The sequence below is a fragment of the Lissotriton vulgaris genome, chromosome 9 (genome assembly GCF_964263255.1).
Source record: "Lissotriton vulgaris chromosome 9, aLisVul1.2, whole genome shotgun sequence".
Lineage (NCBI taxonomy): Eukaryota > Metazoa > Chordata > Amphibia > Caudata > Salamandridae > Lissotriton > Lissotriton vulgaris.
In genome coordinates, this window is record NC_141697.1 from 971,221,276 (window position 1) to 971,242,283 (window position 21,008).

Here is a 21,008-nt window from a genome sequence, read left to right on the forward strand (position 1 = left end):
TTCCGAATATAAGTAGGGTAATAATTATCGCGTCCCTCATGGAACGAGGTAAGACACCATCTTCTAGAGCCTCTTCATACAATGCCAACAATCGAGGTGCTAACTCCTCCAAGTACGTTTTATAAAAGGACGTGGTCAGACTGTCAAGCCCAGGGGCCTTATCTAGTGGTAAACTTTTTATGACCTGGGTGACATCTTCTACAGTAAATGGGAGATCCATATAATCTGTGTGATTTTGATTGAACCAAAGGAGTGCTAGCGAGTCAAGGAAGGGTTGCATTCCCTCGGGCATACTTCTTGGGTTGCAGTATAAAGGTGAGAATAAAACTTGGAGAATGCATCCAGAATTTCTGCCTGACCTCTGATGGCAGTACCCTGTGTGGTGTGCTGTTCGTGAATAAACGCAGTGGATCTAGGGGTCAAATCATACCAGCCAGCGTGCGTCCCGGTCTATCGCCCTCCCCATACCGCCACGCCTCCGCGTATTTTCCCAGGAATTTAACTTCACGCTGTGCCTCCTCAGCAAAATCTAACAACTTAGATTTCAGGAGGGCCATAGTATTGGGCTCGTTTGTGGAATAGAACTTCTCTTCAAGCTCTTTTAATTGAGCTTCCAATGAGGTAAGCGTACCCCTATAGGCCTTCAATACTCCCGCCTGATGGACAATGCACTGTCCCCTGATAACCACCTTAAACACCTCCCAGAAAGAGGCCTCAGTATCTACTGAACCCATATTGAGAGTAAAATAGCCGGCGATATCCGTCCGTATTTCCTCCTTAAAAGCCTCATTGAGCAGGGCATGTGGCAGGGGAATACAAGGGGAAGTGAACCTGGGAGCTTCAGTTGCAACAGACATGGTGCCTGGTCCGATAGGGAACGCGGTAGGTTTAAGGTATCAGAGTTCCAAGTGGCTATATCTTGTGAGACAAACCAGAAGTCCAACCGGGACCAAGCTCCGTGGTGATCAGAAATACATGTACCTTCCCTAACCAAGGGGTGTCTCCTACGCCATATGTTGATTAAATCCCCATCAGAGATTATAGCATTCAATGTGGCACTAGCAGCCGGGTGTAAGGAACGAGCCGCTCCCCGCCTGTCCATGTCATCATCTAGGATAGCATTAACATCTCCTCCCCATAAAATTGTACTTCAACCAGTTGCTCTAACCCTGGTCCAAATATCCTGAAAGAAGCTGGGGAAATCTACATTGGGGTCATACACCACTACTATTGCCAGGAAAATGCCTCCCAAGACACCTTGTATGAGGATGTACCTTCCTTCGGGATCCCAGTGAACTTCACCCTCCAGCCAGTCCACACCTCGCCTGATCGGCACAGCCACACCCTGGGCGTAATTGGAGTCAATCAATCAATCAATCAATCAATCAAAGCATTTGTATAGCGCACTACTCACCCGTAGGGTCTCAAGGCGCTGGGGGAAGGGGGTCCGCTACTGCTCGAACAGCCAGGTCTTGAGTTGCTTCCTGAAGGAGAGGTGGTCTTGGGTCAGGTGGAGGTGGATGGGGAGGCAGTTCCACGTCTTGGCAGCCAGGTAGGAGAAGGATCTTCCTCCCGTTGTGACCCTTCGGATGCGGGGAACGGCGGCGAGGGCGTGGTTGATCGATCATAGCTGGCGGGTGGGTGTGTAGAAGGTCAGACGGTCGTTGAGGTATCTTGGGCCTTGGTTGTGGAGCGCCTTGTGTGCGTCGGTAAGGAGTCGGAACGTGATTCTCTTGCTGACGGGGAGCCAGTGCAGGTTTCTCAGGTGTTCGGAGATGTGGCTGTGTCGGGGGATGTCCAGGATGAGGCGTGCTGAGGCGTTCTGGATGCGCTGGAGTCTCTTCTGAAGTTTGGCTGTCGTTCCGGCATAGAGGGTGTTGCCGTAGTCCAGTCAGCTGGTGACGAGGGCCTGGGTGACCGTCTTCCTGGTTTCTGTGGGGATCCACCGGAAGATCTTACGTAGCATGCGGAGGATGTTGAAGCATGACGAGGAGACGGCGTTGACTTGTCTGGTCATGCAGAGGGAGGAGTCCAGGATGAAGCCCAGGTTGCGTGTGTTGTCTGTGGGCGCGCTGCCCAGGGCAGGGGGCCACCAGGAGTCGTCCCAGGCGGAGGGTGAGGATCCCAGGATGAGGACTTCCGTCTTATCTGAGTTCAGTTTCAGGCGGCTGTTCATCATCCACTCGGCTACGTCTTTCATCCCTTCGTGTAGGTTAGTTCTGGCGGTGGCGGGGTCGGTGGCGGGGGAGTATATGGGGGAGTACACGTTCCCTCACCTGTTGTGCCGGAGCCTCTGGGATGGAGTGACATTGAGATGCGTCTTCTGCAATAAACACACGTCTATATTATGTCTGGATAAATAAGCATGCGCAAGTCCGGATTTCCTACTGTCGTTTAGCTCTCTAATGTTCCATGTGAGAAAATTTTGTGCATTGGCGTGAAGGCATGAGTTGTACGCTGAAAAAAGAGATGTGAGCAATGACAATGTGTCGCCTTCCAATTACAAACCGTGCAATGTAACCGGCAAGATGCAATCATACTGGCAATAAACAAGAACACAATCCCTGCCCTCCACCCACCACCCACTCCAACCCCCCAATCAGGTTGTAGAATACCCACCCCAAGGTAAACAAAAAACAAATAAACATATAGCAATACAGGGAACTTTCCCATGGGGGCACAGTGGCACTGGCAATCACCCTGTTCGCAGAGGGTGGCTGGGAGTACTGCGAAGTGAGCTGCAAGTCCATGTCATCAGTATAAAATCCCACAAGACGAACTTAGACTGTATAACCCAAGTCCAGCAGCAGCAGAACATACAGAACACCCACAAGCCTGCAGCATGGCATATTGAACATCCAGGCTAATAGGATACCCATGTCAGTCATTGATGCTAAGATGGTTGGCTGTAGACATCTCAACTCCCCGGGTTTCTTTGTTCCTCTTTTCCCCAACATGTTTGGCAAACTTCAAGGCGGACTTTGCATCTGTGAAGAAATGGGCTGTGCCGTCATATGAGATCTGTAACTTGGCTGGGTACAACAGGGAATAAGGGATCTGTGCTTGCAAAAGGATATGTTTGGCAAGGAGGAATTCACGTCGTGGCACCTGCACAGCCGGGATAAGTCAGGATAAACAATATGGTATTGCCTGTGTGCGAAATTTGGCCTTTCTCCCTAGCCAGTCTCAGGATAAGATCTCTATCTCAATAGTTTAGGAGCTTCGCCAGTATAGGTCTAGTTGTTGCCCCAATTGGAGGCTTCAGCCCCAGAGACCTATGTGTCCTCTTCACCATGAAGACGGAGGACAAGTGGGGATCAAAGAGTTCATGAAGTAAGTCCGTTATGAAGGTTTCCATCTTAGATATGGCAGTCGTTTCCAGGATAGCATAAATTTGAGACCCCCTCTTCTAAACTTTTTGGGCCAGGGAAAAGAGAGGGCAGCATCAACAATAATACAATAAATTCCTTTGTGGCCTCAACATCCTTTCTCAAATGACATTGTTCATATACTTTAGAAAAAATCCCTTCAGATCACCACAGATACACTTTTTTTTTCAAAATATATTTGATATTTTATTGATTTTTTTGTATGTATCTCAAAATAACTTTTCTTCTATGTATTTTTACTCTTTAATCCATTATTCTTTTTAGTCATATAAACATTAAAATTCAACTCATCATATTCATATTTTACAGATCAAATATACAAAAAAAATCTTAAAATTAAAAACACACTGATACCCACACACCTATCACCATACATACATTACTCATCCATCCATCTGCACACACTTCACTTTACAACCAGAACAATCCCTTTTTTCTGTAACTGAGGTAGCACAGATAGTATTAGTGAATTTCCACGCCAGGTCGACGCGCGTTTCGGTGGGCTTGTACCACTTTCCTCAGGACCAACATAGAAAAGTTTGCCTCCTTATAGTGTGGACACAGGGTATCCTGTAGATACTGTTGAGGTGTGTAAAACTGTGTGGCGGTAGCTGATCTGCCAAGAAATTTCAGTGATACTCCAAAGGGCGAGGTAGATAGGAGCATTCAAATAACAAGCGTTGCCTTCGGTCTTGCTTTGATATTCAACGGCACAGATATAAATGAGGATTTCTTCTTTCAATTTTAAGATAAACTGTCTAACTATGACTTTACTATAGCCAAAACTACACCAGAGTCGCGTCCACACCATGATCCCAGAAACACCTGCCTGCACAGGTTGTGATGGCATCGCAACTCTGCAAAATGTTTAAAAATGACCTTTAAAATATTTTTCTCTATATTTATGCTATTTATATTATTTTATTATAAAACCATGAACTTTAAAAAAAAATTAAAATTCTCTTTGTATCTCTTTCAATACTGGTAAAATAAATCATGCAGGAGTCGCAAACCCTTCACTGATCCAGTCACAATCGGTTGCGACTCTACAAAATTAAAAAAGACAGATATTCAACAAGTAATACATCACTGAAGACACCTCACAAGCACTCTAATGAACCTTAGTAATGCTTTAAAAAAACTAAACAATACAGACATTAAACTTCGGTAATGCAGTTTTTAAAAACCTTAGAAATTCACCAGTGTTCCCTCTAATTTTCATTCTCTGTGTGCGGCAATAAAGGTGCTTTGTGCACTGTGGCTAAGGCTGCATGCACTGAAGATAAGCAAAAACTTAAAATACAAGCATGTGCGGTGTGCAAGCTACCAAAACCGGTGCCATGGGCCCTAATGCAAACCAGTAAAAAAAAAAAAAAAAAAAAACTCACACACTCCTCTGGGTTGGTATTAAAAGACAATCCCCCCACCGGGGCGCAAAGGGCTCCTTGCACCCCTGGGCATAGGTGTCACTACATCATGTGTCCTAATCATTCTACCTATAAATCCACCCTATTTGCTATCTTCATGCCACTATTATCTCCCACTCCACCTTTTCTTATCTTTGTCCACTTCCACTTGATTTTCTAGCTTTTCTTTATCGCCTTCGTCCCTTTATTTAGATTTTTTTCACTCCTTGCTCTTCCTTACAATCCCACTTTTCTTTCTCTATTTCTGTTCTGCTCCACTTTTCCCTTATTCTTTCTCATCTCTTCAATCTATGTCCTAATCTTCTCTCTCCCACAAAGTCTCTCTAATCTCCATGTTATCGCTCATTCCACCCCTAGGCTGTCAAATATATATTTTGACTATGCTTCTCTCTCATCTTGTTCCTCTCCATGGCTTCGACCTCCTTGTATGCCACCTCTTGGTCTACCTATTTCCTTTAGTTTGTTTTATCCTTTCCCTACGATTTTCCTTTCCTTTCTATATTTCACTCCCCTTTCTTTCTTTTCTTTTCCTCTCCATTTCTTGCTTTCTATATCACTTCCGTATCTCATCCTCTCCATACATGTTTCCTTTTCTCTCTAAACTCAAATCTCCCCTCTTCCTCACACTCTCAAATCATCTTTCCACTCAATCCCTCTATTATTTCTGTCCTTCCTGCTTTTCTTACTTTCCAATCTCCGTTCTCTGCCAATCCGAAACCACCGCCAAGCTCCATGCCAGACGCAAATCATTTTTCTCTCATGCTTCAGTGGCCCCTTCGCTGTGACACCTTCATTGCCTTCTGATTTTGCACAGTAAAACAACATTTTCTCTGCATTGGTCTTTTATCACACTTATATTAATTTTAGCTTACAGTAAGAACACAAATCTTCCTCATAATATTCACAAGTTCCTGTTTATAGATTCTGATCCAGATCTATTAACTCTGAGATATGCTTGCATCACAAAAGTGACACAAACCCAGCACCTAGTTTTGTGGTTGGATTTACTTTCCAAAGCACATCATGATTTGTGTAGGTAAGTTGCCCAGAGTAATGCAAAGTAGCACTATGCACTAAATTGTGCTACTTTGCATCGGGGGTCATACCATAGGTGGTACATGGGCATTCCCATGCAGCCACCCATGGATTTTGAGTCAAATCCATATCTAATAACATTTATAGATGGGGAAATTGAGCCACAAAATGATGACCCCCCTCAAGGCAGGCGTAGCAGTGGAGAATCTTCTAAAAGTCTCCATAATTTTCAAACTTTGCAAGTGTGACAGAATGCTCACATCCTTGTACTAAGGTCAAGCAATGGAATTATAAGATTTTGCGTCGGTGGCCTTTTCTGAATGAGTATGAATTTGCCACATGTACCACTTAATCCATCACCTACTGAATAATGACCAGATTTTAATCCCATAAAATATCTTCAAGCTTGAGTGGATAAAAAGTTACTAAAACCGGGTCTGCCTGTATTGCTGTAAAGTGGAAGACCCTTTGCAAAGGTTGACTGGTCACCTTTCTGTTGCTTATTGTTGTAATTGGGTGTTAAATTGGTACTAATGAGGTAAAACATTTGCCTTAGGTTAACATGTGCTAAATGTCAAAGTAATAAAGTAATTCTATTACAAAATGTGCAGCATTATGCTTCATAACTTGCCTTTTCTTACGGCATAATTCAACATTGCTGCATAATTTGGTCCTTTCCTGACACATAATTCCAGTGGCCGGACTATGGCAAAAGGTAAAGGTGGGATAAGACAACAAATTAACAGGGACAGCTGAGCCAAGGGTCTGCTCTATCTCTTAATTCGAGCTCGGCGGTGATGGGTAGGTGACTCAGCACGGACACGGATAACTTGAGCCTGAACTATAGGCAACTTCTGTTGTACCGACCCGCCGATAACTCAGGTGGCTAGTATTCCAAGACCTTTAGGTGAGTCTGACATTTACCACGCCATTAATTGCCTTTTCCTGATTCGAGTTCTCTCCCAGAGATAGCGGTTGCGTTTTTAACCACAGGTTTTAATCACTGTTTTTATACACCACGGACATAGGTATGAGAGTGTTCACTACACCACACACTCTCCATACACCACAGGCATGTTCGTATGTGTGACACTACGCACACCACTTCCACTTCACTGCACTGAGATGCTTAAATTGGCTGTTACCATTCTCAATTGTTGACATTTGTAACGATACCTGCATTAATGTCTCTTTTTTGTATTTCCATACTCCAGGCATAGGATTCCCCTGAGGTAAAACACACAAGGTTCATGACACTAGCATGTCCCTGTTTTTAACCCCCACCCACACTTTCACCAGGTCCTGAAGAATCGCGGGAAGAACCCAAGCGAGAAACATGTTGACCGACCATCACATTAGTCTAGTTTGAAACACGGCACGTAACTCTCCGTGACCTTACAAACTAAACTACACCTTTTTAATAATAGTAGGAGGACCTCCAGAATAAAGTTGTTTCCGGGACCCTCTACTATATTTTAAACCTTACCTTTTCATTTCTAGGATACTATTGCCCTGGCCCACATACCCACACTTCATCAACAGGCAGCTGGACAAAAAGATCTCCGCTAAAGAGCCCCTCTTTGAGGTGAGCCCGTCGGGGATTGCACCGCCTCCCCGACGAGGAGCAACCGCCGATGATGAAGCATGACATCCCTCGGGGTGTGTGAGGCAAACATGTCCAACCTAATGGATGCCCAAGGGTGTTAATATACCCCTTCGGTACAGCCAATCTTCTTTTCTTCTTTTCCTACCAGGAACAGTTCAGCAACCCCGCTTGTTGTTTTGACTATCTCTTAAGAACCCATACACAAGTGAAGACTTGAAAATATGTGGTGTGTCAATCATGCAGCACAGATTATGCTAGACTATGGTAAACTATCGGAAGTACATCATTTTAGTACATCAGTTTATGTGCAAAGTATTTATTAAACATGAACTGAGTATCATTCCTGCTCCCCACCACCACCCCACAAACGACAATGTTATTAGTGAACTAAAAGACAAGTCAGGGGTCATGTGTATCCATGCGTGGCCTACACTAAAATTATAGCTGGAAAACCTTTCTTTTGTATAGTGCAAACCCTGAATTCATCTATTTGAAGGTGCATTCTTTGTGATGATGAACGAAAAAGAGGATCGGTTTAAAAGTATTTGCTATTCTTTAAGATTAAAGTTGAATGTTTTTTAAAGTTTTTGAGCAACCACGACTGGAAAGTATTGGAGCTCTTTGCTTGAGCATCAAGACTGGAACCTGTTTCAATGGATGGCTTTAGTGCTGGTGGTGCCCAGTGTGACACTGTTTGTGGCGCTCCCCACTGACCACCTTCCCCACAGATTCCCTTACTACCCACCTTTAACAGTGCTCCTCAAGTTTCCATAACCACCCACTCTCTGACACATTTAATAGTTTTATAGTGCCACTCATATCAGTGAAGGGTGTCAGAGCACTTTACATCATACAAACATTACACAGAGACAAACAATCATACATGTGTAATCAGTGTATAGGAAATGTTACATAAGACAAAGGATTACAAGGTGTACCAGTTACAAGTCATCCATACTGGAAGGCATCATAGTTTAACAGTGTTTGGTGTAGAGAAGTTCAAACTCAGGATTTGAAACGTAACACCATGGTTGGGGGTTCTCTTTAATAACTACAATTGTTTTCTACCCAAACAAATCTTTTTTGCAACATTACGAAAATAAAAACACTGTGGAAAAAATCATAACACTCTGATTTATATATATATATATACCTTGCAGTTTGCATGCAGCTCTTTGCTAACAGTTAATAGCATACTGTTCTATGTTAAGGATTTTTAACTTATAAAGTGCAAGTAGCTAAAGGTCTTGCTAACAAAAGCAGTAACCCACAGAGCTATCTTCATAAATACATTTCTTTGATTTGCATGATACATATCATTTGCTTCAGTCATATTAACGCTCTGCACTGCCCTACAATTAGTTCAAACTTCCACTAAGCAAAACACCGTTTTCTCACTCCAGGAAGAATCACTGGCGATATCTTAACATTTTTATTGTGTCCAGGAACGAGGCAGCAGGTGCTCTTTAAACTTTATTGTTCTTGCCCTAGAGCCGGCCCTGCAATGTTCCCCCAGTTCCAATGTCAGCAGCACTGGCGTAATGACACATCCAGACTCTCTCATTGCAGTGTGAAACACAGTCACATATTTTTTGTTTCACGCTGCCTTCTAGACGCCTCTTCGAACCCTGGAAGAAGCCCCTTCCTCATTTAATTGATTTACTTGGCCTACTGGTGTGCCGTCTGCCTTGCAAAGGGAGGTTTTCACACTGCCCTTTTGTTATGTATTGTGCTCCTCAAGGGGAGAGGGCGCACCCACAGAGTATCTGGGCACTGTAAGAAGCAAGGCTGCGGGCGCACGTGTGCAGCCTAGAGGGAACATAGGATATCACTTATACAAAACCAGTGAAATTCAGCAGTTACAAATACCTGAGGCAACTATAACTCACGAACCAGAAGGCCACAACGCGATGCTCCTGTATGTTCCAGCCCCTTGACCTTACTGTGGGCCTGCTTTTGTCTTTTGTCGACACCGACTGTTACTAGGATCTGTGATCTTGCTTACGATCTTTCAATTAATAAAAGAAACTCCTTGAAAGCCTGACCAAGACGGATGTGAAAAGCGTAATCAGAAAGATTATTTTAAGCCCTGAAGAAGTCAGGTAACGGACGAAACGCGTCGGCTATTCGCAACTATCAAAAAAAAGAAAAGAAAGAATAAAAACTGAATAAAAGAAAGAAAATCAAAGTCACAACTTTGTGTGTCTTTTGTGAACATTTGGGAAAACTAACACTTTGTTTATCTGTATGTTCGTTTCTAACAACTGTTTTGCAATGGTGCATAATTTTTGAAGGGTGCTGTCCAATTTCCAAAATCAGTTTCTTGGGTGGTAGGTTGCCTATCTTCCTTAAGGCCCGTGTGGGGATCACGTGTCTGGACCTAGCACCTTCTATTCCTATATAGCGTATGGTATTTCAACAGTAGTGCTGATTTTTCCTTAAATTCCTAGTTCTCCTGCCACAACTATAACTCACGTCCCTGCAATGCACTGCTTATGACCTCACATATTACATCACTCATGACATGGCCAGTGACATCATCCACAGAACTACTCACTTTCCCATAGAACCTTTGATACATCCACTCACACAACAACTCACATACCCATTCACAAACTCATTCAATGACTCACACACACGCACTCACTCACTCACTCATGCAGCCATTAACTAAGGCAAAGCACCCACCCATACAGCGACTTACACACTCACTTTCTCACCCATACAGCCAGTCACACTAGCATTCACTCACCCATAGATCCATGCATAGAGCCACACACTCACTAATTCACTCACACAACCACTCACTGACACAGCCACTGACACTAGCACTCACTCGCCCCTACAGCTACTCACACAGTCACGTGCTTACCAATACAGCTACTCACACATCTATTCACTATTCCAGTTAACCACTTACATCCCCATTCACACATCCATATAAGCAGTCACACGCCCACTCACTCACCTATACAGCCAGTCACACAGACACTAACTTGCAAAACAGCCAATCACACACATTCACTTACCAATACATCCATTCAAACAGTCACTAACTTACCCATATAGCCACTAACACACCCACTCACCCACCGAGAGTCCCTCACATAGCCACTCATTTACCAAAACAGCCACTCACACACTCCCCCACCCATATAGCCAATAAGGCAGCCACTCAGTCACCTATACAGTCAATCACACTCAATCACTAGCACAGACACTCACACACTCATTCACACTCCCATACAGCTGCTCACACACACCTTTATTCACCTATTTATCCACTCACACACATACAGCACTCAGACACCCACTGCCACACTAATACAGAAAGTCAGACGCCCGCTCAGATGACATGTTAGAAACAGTATCACTCATTACTAGTTTAGAAAGAATAATAATTTACCTTTAGCAGTAGCATACAATATATATATTTAAGTCTAAGAAACATTTATGAACCACTTTCACTCACTGGATGACTTTGTCAGTGATGTCACTGGCCATGTAATGAGTGATGTAATATGTGAGGTCATAAGCAATGCATTGGGGGTCGTAAGTTATAGTTAGCTCACGTTAACTATAACTGCTGAATTTAGCTACGGTAACTATAACTGCTGAATATGACTGGTTTTGTGTGTGTAAAATTACTGACCCCAACTATAACATCCCTGTTGTAACCTTAAATATATATATATATATATATATATATATATATATATATATATATATATATATATATATATATATATATATATATATATATATATATATATATATATATAGAGAGAGAGAGAGAGAGAGAGAGAGAGAGAGAGAGAGAGAGAGAGACAGATAGATAGATAGATAGATAGATAAATAGATAGCTAGATAGATAGATAGATAGATAGATAGATAGATAGATAGATAGATAGATAGATAGATAGATAGATAGATAGATAGATAGATAGATAGATAGATAGATAGATAGATAAAAGTGTGTGTGCGTGTGTGTGTAAAATAAGTACTGTGTGGCACCAACTAACACACAAGAGAGGTTTGAAACTCACAGGGTAACATCATAAATCTGTCCTGTGTAACATTTGGAGCCAATTCATTTGGGATGTTTTATTTTTCCTAGTTGGTGACTCCTTAAAGAATGCTTACCCAACATCTCTAATGTACACCCTCTTTTAGAAAGGGCCTTATTACCAACAAAATACCAGCGCTTCTTTGATGTGTCATGACTAATAGATAAAATCTGGTGGCTGAGGGAGGGCACGAGGGATTGGTGCTCTTCGGTAATTAAAAGAAAACAGGAATGGCATAAACTCGCCTGCAAGGCAAAGGTGTGTCCTTGGGAACATCAGGCCTTTGTTCCCTCGAGCCAGGTTTGGGCGGTGCAGATATCACTCTGAATTTGGACAACTCCCTTCTCACAGGAGGATGACCTGGGAAACTGGATCTATGGTCCTATGTGTCAACTTCCGTTCATTGCAGAACAGTCTACCAAGGAGTGATATAAACCTTGAGCAGCTGGCTTGAAATATTTACATATTTGTCACAAACAGCTTTCCCTTAAAAAAGGTATGAGCGTTTACCATAGTTCAAGTTGTTCTTCATGCACTGCCTGATATCATTTATTCAAACAAACTGTGAACATTTCATCACGTGTGTTACTAAGCATTTAAAATGGCTGTACTATTTTCTCGGGAGCTGATTAAATACCGTTTTCCTCCCGAATTGGAACCTGGATGAATGGTGGTGATTGTTGTCTCTGCCAAAATCTTAAAAGGGAGGAAAACGGCTTCACTTTAATGTGAAAACCAACAAACTGAAAAGGTAGCGAACTGCGGGTATTAATTATTGTGTTTGCGAAAATTATAAGACTTTCTAGAGAGAAACGCTTTGCAACTTTTTTTTGTCAGGGTAGGCCTAATCCTTATTGATTTAGGCACATCGCAGGGGTTCGGTGCAAGCCAAGTCAGGTGTGAATGTATATTTTTAGTGTATTGCACAGCATGGTTAAAACGATTATGCTGCAGACTCAAAACATAAGCCTTTATGCGCTGAAGACCAGAGATGCCAAGAAAAAGCAAAGCGTGAATACTGGGTATATTTGTAATAAAGGCTTTTAAGTGTTATGCAGGCATTATGGTGGTGCCAACACTTCTAATGCGTTGGGACAATGAAAGGACAGATTTATTCCAGATACGGGGTGATGTCCCTTTAAAAAAGTTCATAAGAAGAAAAAAGGTTCATTTTTAAATCTGGTCTATCTTTTTTTTTTTTTTAAATACAACTGTAATACGATAAAATAATGAAAAAAGAGAAGGTGTTAGAGCGTGTTCTCCATCAATAATTTATTTAGAAAGAAATGCATATTTTTTTACTGCAGTTAATATTTGAAGCAGGTCGTTATCATTTCCCCATGAAGAGTTAGATTTTGGGATATGCACCACCTTGGACTGGCAACATTAAGATAGCATTATTAAAATAATGCATTAAATAGCATTATGTCCACCCTCGTCACGTCACCTTGTAAATACATATAATTTTCCAGTTTAAAATATTCCGCTATGTTATTTTGCCGTACCCAGGCTCCGGGTGCTTTAAGGCACACCCATGCAACTCGGCAATTCTGTGTTGTGCCAGCACCATAGGTAGTTGTGTGAATTTCAATGCTTTTCTTAGTAATTAGGAAAATGTGTAGAAAGCAGTGGGACTTGAAACTCTGGGCTTGAAAACTCTTTAAGCTGGTGGTGATCCTTCTTCTGAAACAACTATAGCGGGCGCAGTGCTATTAGCCTGGGCAGTGCAGCATTTGTTACGATTATTTTGTTATGTTACGATTATTTATTGTGCGCACAGATACTCCAGCCAAGGAGCGTCCTGGCGCAGAGGCAAGGTGGCACGTAACACAACACCAGGCTAAGAACAAAACTAAGGGACAGCTAAAACAGGAAGGTTTTTATAGCCCTCCGAAAGGTCAGAAGGTCCTCCAGCAAGCGGATTTCAACAGGCAAGGAGTTCCATGCTGACGCAGCCAATACCTTAAACGAGCGGCCTCCCATACGGCTTAGTGTGTCTGATGTCAGAGGGATGTGTAAAATTTAAGTGAATTCATATAGGTTTGATATTTTTTAGATGCTCCCAGGGGATTAGCTTGGTCAGTAACATTGAGGGGGTGTAAGTTTCATATTTCCCAACAATCACGCTGGTATATCCTGTTAAAATACATTATGAAAAACAGGACACGAGTGGGGCTTAAGAGGCAGGGGTACTTAAAACACAATAGTGCACAAACTAACCATGTTTTAAGGCAGAGACGAGAGATAGAGAGAGTGTGTGTGTGTTGTCAGTGTGGACATGTAAAAATCCATGGTGAAATATGACAGTTACCTCACCATACCCGAGTGACAGCACCGTTACCCAACTATTTACTACATTTTTTAGGGGGTGTAACTCCCCAAACACCACCCCGAACTATGCCCCTGGATGCTCAAAGTGGGGTCACAAAAGTCATTCCATTACATATCCATGAGGTTCACATACAGATCATTACTTAGATTGTTCAGTTTACCCATACTTGCTGGTGGGCAGCTGAGTAAAGCCTCTATCATGGCCCCGGATAGCCCGGAGATCCTATTGTAGCATCCTTCCAGCCCAGGCACTCGCATTAACCATGTTACACATGGAGAGTAGTTGTACACATCTTTATTCCACTGAGTGTAAGTCAGAACTGAAGATTCAAAACCCTCCTTCAACACACCTCTCCAACGCTTAACCTCATGGGTGCTGCTGACGAGCTCAGCTCGTCACGGCCATTGGAACGTTCGCACGCGGGGCTAATTTCCCCGCTGTGCTGAACGTTCAAAAAACGGGTGTGGCCGTGACGAACTGAGCTCGTCACCAGCATGCGGGCGCTGCTCACGCCCCCCCCCCCCCCCCCGCGAATGGGTTAAGTGTACAGTGTGCAGTGGGAAACAAAAGAGTTCCAGCGCTTTTTTATTTACAAGACACTACATCTACACCTACCACTAACAGTTAGCTTGGCATTTGTACCCTGAGATTGATCACTTTCCTGGGTGTCCAGATCTTTGCATGTTGACACTTCCCCTACCCCCCACAAAACCATTAAGGTTGATAGTGCTAACTTGGCGCACTGTGGGTTACACATGGGTCTTTCTCGTCTAGGTCTCTCATCATGCCACAGAAGCTCAGAACACTGCTGCAGGTATGATATTGTCAGCCAGTTATTCAGGATATGCATATAGGATTGATTGCAGATAGTGTGAATCTGGGGGTCTCCAAAAGCGTGTTTTCCTTTAAAACAAAGCGTTGCTTTGCATTAACTCATCCAAATCCGTGAATACTCCTTCACGGGACATATTTGTATTGTACATTTTAAACACACCTCTGACCCAGCTTACCAAAAGAGGGCCCATTTTATCAACATAACTGAAAAGGTGAATTCAGAATTTCATAATATAATTTCTTTCAGAGAACTGCAAAGCTGCGGGGTCGGTTTGGGGATTAGAGAAATTAATGCTACAAAGGGCACACAAAGCTTATTGCACGCACAACTAAACAGGTTCCCAGCCATTCAAATGCGAATCAATTATGCAGTAGTCTCTAAATTTGTAAAACAGGGTCTCCTCCTTAATGTGGCATATGCAAGCGTGTGGTGCACTTATTTGTACCATTAAATATATCAAGAAGTTTCAGGGAGTGCGCAAGAAACACATATCAATGGAGTGGGCTGCCATTCTACATCAATGCAGACAGCATGCTGTAAGCACACAGAAAACATCGCAACAGTTTGATACGACTGCTCTCCTGAGCCAAGGCGCACAAACGCAGCCTAACCCACAGCCCGGTAACATAGCTAATCCCCTAGACATAGTGGGCCCAATTCACAGAACTAACTTAAGACAAAATCCTAAACGCTGTAAGAGGCGGCCGCTCACTCGCGCTCTGCCGAGTCCCTCAGCGCTATCCTCACCCTCCGAGTGATTCCCTGACTGAATTCCGTCTGAATACTGCTGGCTGGTATCGTAGCGCTTCTAGCACTTATAGCACTGCTATTCTTTCATTACCTGCATCGCAGCGCTTATCCTCCTTGTAACCGCCCGCATTTTACTGGTATCATTTGCATATCTCATCTTGCACTGCGCTTGCTTTCTTAAGCTTGTACCGTTTATACTGCTGCTCGTTTATCTGTGCCTTCTCTCCTTTGCTTAAATCTTTTTGTGGCCCCAAGCTCGCCCAGCTCGTATTTTCTTCCACTGCCATTTTGTTTGTTTGTGCTTTGGAGCAAGCCCCTCCTTTCCACCCCGCACCCGCCTCCCCAGCTGCTCCTCCCTTCCTCCGCCCCCCTCCACTCTCCATTTATGTCTGATGTCCCAACGTGCAGCGTCCACGCGCTACGGCCGTGCCGAAGGTGCGCCAAAGGTAAGCCCGTCTATGCCCGTCCGCGCCTGGACCGCGCCCAGCGCCAGACCCCCTGGTCCCCGTAATGCCCACCCCTCCCGCATTACTTACGATGCCACCACCCTCCTAGCCCTTAACCCTGGCCGCTCCCCCATCTGCGTCCAAGCCGCTCCTGGACACACCCATGGACCCTTTTCCTGCTACTCCTGCAAGTTCGACGGCAGCAAGAACAACTCCTCATCTACGAACACACAACAGATATCCGATCCCAACCACCTACAATGCTTCCTGCTCAACACCCGCTCGGTCCACAGACACGCCATTGACCTCTGGAATCTTCTCGAAACCATCTCTCCGGACGTCGCCTTCCTAACAGAAACATGGATGAATGCCTCTTCAGCCCCAGACATCACCATCGCCATCCCGGAAGGCTATAAGATCATTCGCAAGGACCGTACCGGCCACACAGGAGGAGGCATCGCTATCGTCCATAAGAAATCCATCCGCATCTCAACCAGCTCAGACGTCAATCTCGCCAACTCTGAACACCTTCACTTCCAGATCCACATCGACCCCAAGACCACACTCAGAGGCACCCTCCTTTACAGGCCACCAGGACCCCGCGCATAATTTAGTGAAGACATCACGGACTTCATCCCTCCACACGCGATCCCCTCCGAGGACTACATCCTTTTGGGAGACCTCAACTTTCACCTTGAAAAGAACAACGACCGCAACACCACCACCCTTTTGGACAACCTCGCAAACCTCGGACTTAAGCAACTTGTCACTACCCCCACCCACATCGCAGGTCACACACTCGACCCTATCTTCACCTCCAGCAAGCATGTTTCCTTCAGCCACACCACAGCTCTCCTTTGGACTGACCACAGCTGCGTTCACTTCACCTACAACAAGCCCACATCCAACAACCACCCCCAACCCACTCTGCAAAGAAACTGGAACAAAATCACCATCGACCAAATCTCCTCATCGCTTCTTCAAAAGCCCCCCGCCCACTCCTCAAACCCAGACCAAGCAGCCATTAACCTCACCCAATGGTTATCCAACAGCGCCGACATCCTAGCACCACTGAAAAAACGACAAATCAAACTAAGCAGCAAGAAGGCCTCCTGGTTCAACGATGATCTTAAGAAATCCAAGAAACGCTGTCGCTCCCTCGAGAAGGCCTGGAAAAAAGACTCAACCACCAGCACCAAGGACGCCTTCAAAAACGCCACCCGCATACACCACCAACTAATCCGAAAAGCCAAGAAAGCAGCCTTCAAGGACCGTCTAGATAACAACGCCCACAACAGCAAGGAATTATTCAACATCGTCAAGGAATTTACCAACCCCTCAGCCAACTCCAACGACATCACCCCCTCTCAAGCCCTCTGCGACTCCCTAGCCTCATTCTTCCACAACAAAATTGCAGACATCCACAACAGCTTCGACAACCAACCCGAAGACCAACCCACCCAATCTCCTGCAGGACCTCCACCCCCCCTGAACATCCTCAATGACTGGAAGCCAATCTCCACTGAGGACACCATCCGTCTGATGAACTCTATCCACTCAGGATCCCCCACAGACCCTTGTCCTCACCACATCTTTAACAAAGCAGACTCCATCATTGCACCGCACCTCCGAGACGTCATCAACTGCTCCCTCAACTCCGCAACCTTCCCGGAAAGCTGGAAACATGCCGAACTCAGCGCCCTCCTGAAGAAACCCACAGCTGACCCCACCGAACTCAAAAATTACCGCCCTATCTCACTCCTTCCATTCCCGGCCAAAGTCATCGAGAAAGCTGTCAACAACCAGCTAGCCGCATTCCTCGAAACCAACAAATCCCTCGACTCCTCACAGTCCGGCTTCCGAGCCAAGCACAGCACCGAAACCGCCCTCATCGCAGCAACAGAAGACATTCGAATTCTACTAGACAATGGTGACACAGTCGCCCTCATCCTCCTCGACCTCTCCGCAGCCTTCGACACAGTCTGCCATAGCACCCTTCTACAGCGCCTCAAAAACATCGGAATCCAAGGAAAAGCACTGGAATGGATCACCTCGTTCCTCTCCGGAAGAACCCAGAGAGTCCGCCTTCCACCATTCAAGTCAGAGGCCACTGAAGTCATCTGCGGCGTACCTCAAGGGTCCTCACTCAGTCCCACCCTCTTCAACGTTTACATGAGCCCCCTCGCGGCCATCGCACGCCAACATAACCTCAACATCATCTCCTATGCCGACGACACTCAACTGATCCTATCACTCACCAGAGACCCTAACACGGCCAAAACGAACCTACACGAAGGAATGAAAGAAGTAGCCGAATGGATGAAGCACAGCCGTCTGAAACTTAACTCAGACAAAACAGAAGTCCTCATCTTAGGTACCTCCCCCTCCGCCTGGGACGACTCTTGGTGGCCAGAGGCCCTTGGAAAAGCACCCATCCCGACGGACCACGCACGGAACCTGGGCATCATCCTGGATTCCTCACTCTCGATGAACAGACAAGTCAACGCCGTTTCTTCATCTTGCTTCAACATTCTTCGCATGCTCAAAAAAACATTTCGCTGGATCCCTACCGAAACTAGAAAAACAGTCACCCACGCTCTGGTCACGAGTCGACTGGACTACGGAAACACCCTCTACGCCGGCACCACCGCAAAACTCCAGAAAAAACTACAACGCATCCAGAACACCTCAGCCAGGCTCATATTAGACATCCCGCGTAAAGAACACATCTCTGATCACCTGAAAAACCTCCACTGGCTCCCCGTCAATGAGAGAATCACTTCCCGGCTCCTAACCCAAGCACACAAAGCACTCAACGAAATCGGACCCGAATGCCTCAACACACGACTGTCCTTCTACACCCCCTCCCGCCAGCTACGATCCTCCAACCAAGCCCTTGCCACTGTACCTCGCATCAACAAAACCACCATGGGAGGTAGATCCTTCTCCTACCTAGCAGCTAAAACTTGGAACTCACTTCCCACTCACCTTCGCCTTACTCAGAACCACCTAGCGTTCAGAAAGCAACTCAAAACGTGGATATTCGACAAGTAACTCCCCACCCTTCTACAAGCGCCTTGAGACCCTCTGGGTATGTAGCGCGCTATATAAATCTTTTGACTTGACTTGACTTGACTTAAACTTAATACCATTTTGGTATCCTAAACTTGCTACCAATTTGGTATTCACAGAAGGCACTTAGGGTCGGATGTATCAAGATATCGTTTTGCGATTTCTAAATAGCGATTTTTTGCGAATCGCTATTTAGAAATCGCAAAACGGTATGTATGTACAAAATCGCTATTTTTTAGCGATTCCTTATCATTCTTTATTTGCGAATTCGCAATTTGCGAAATTGCAAATAAAGAATGATTTCCAATGCATTCCTGTGGGCCAGGAGGCCCATAGGAATGATGGTGCAATAGTTCTCAAATTACGAATTCGCAATTTGCTAATCGCAATTTGAGAATTATTACAAGGGTGCAGGGGTGTCTCAAAGACACCCTGCTGCACCCCTCAAATCTACATGTGTGTGCATGTGGCATGTGTGTGTGTCACATACCACCCTCACGAATGCCAAATAGGGCATTATTATGAGAAATCGCAAATTACCACCAACTACAAGTTGGTGGTAAATTGCGATTCCTTAACACAAATTCGCACTTCAAAAAAGTATCATACATATCATTTAAGTAATCGCAAAATTTGCGATTCCTTAAATGCTATGGCAAAATAAGGATTCGCAAATTATTGCGATTCCTTAAATTGCGATAGTATGATACATTGGAAATAATGCAAAAAGGCCGTTTGCGAATCGCAAAGGCCAAAATTCTGCGAATTTCGGCCTTTGCGATTCAAAAACGGTTTCATACATATGGCCCTTACTCATTTTGGTATTCACAGAAGTTAGGAGTCCTAACTTTAGGACTCCTAAATGTTTTCTGTGAATACCGAAAGTCTTAAAGTTAGGATTTTTCTCAGTTTAGGAGTAGTAAAGTAAGGAGTCCGAACTTTAGGACTCCTAAATGCCTTCTGTGAATGCAGAAAGTTTTAAACTTAGGATTTTTCTCAGTTTAGGAGTAGTAAAGTTAGGACTCCTAACTTTAGGACTCCTAAATGCCTTCTGTGAATACTGAAAGTCTTCAAGTTAGGATTTTTCTCAGTTTAGGAGTAGTAAAGTTAGGAGTCCTACATTTACTACTGTGCTATCTTACCAACATTTCTGCGGTTCTTCTCTATTCTTATTGCTTCAGTTTTTCCACAATTATGGATCACTCCCACAAATCTCAGGTTCTTTCATCTGGTGGGCGCAAAGATGCTAACGCTGGAACAGGCAAACGCCTTAAAAAAGACCCCCCCTCACCCTCCAAGTCACCACTCCCTCTCAAGCTGGAAGACATCATGGAGGAACTGCGTCTCATTAGGCCTTTCATGACTGAGACTGCTGCTGCACTACAACTCCTCGAAGATAAGTGGACGGGTCTTGACTCCAGACGTCGAACAGAAGGATAGTGATGCCCAAGATTTGTATCCAAAGTTGAAAATCTTATAAAAAATGTAGCTCACCTGAAAAAGACCAATGAGGATTTGGAAAACCGCAACAGACTCAATAATATGCGCATTTATGGTATTCCGGAGAATTCTGAAGGTACCGACTTAATCACGTTCCTTAAAACTCAAGTTCTCCAACTTGTTGGCCTTCCTAAGACTATGGATCTCAACATTCAAAGGGCACATAGACTTGGGCCTCAAAATGCTTCTACTTCTTCCAAGCCAAGAGGCATCATTGCTTATTTCCTTCTTTATTCAGATCTCATGGCTATCCTCAGTGCTGCAAGAAAGCATAAACAACTCTTCTGGTCTGGCCACAGAATTTTCTTCAGTCAAGATGTTGCTAAGTTGTCAGCCATCCGACGGAAAGAACCCCTTGACTTGAGACCTGCATTGCGCTCAATGAATGCACGCTACGGCTTAATCCATCCCTGTTTCTTTAAAGTCACCTATAAGGATAGAACTCTGAGTTTTGAAGATCCAGCTGAACTCCGAAAGTTTATCCACTCTCACAACGGATAACTAATGGAACTTAGCAAGTCATGATAATAATCCATTGTTATCTGCTGT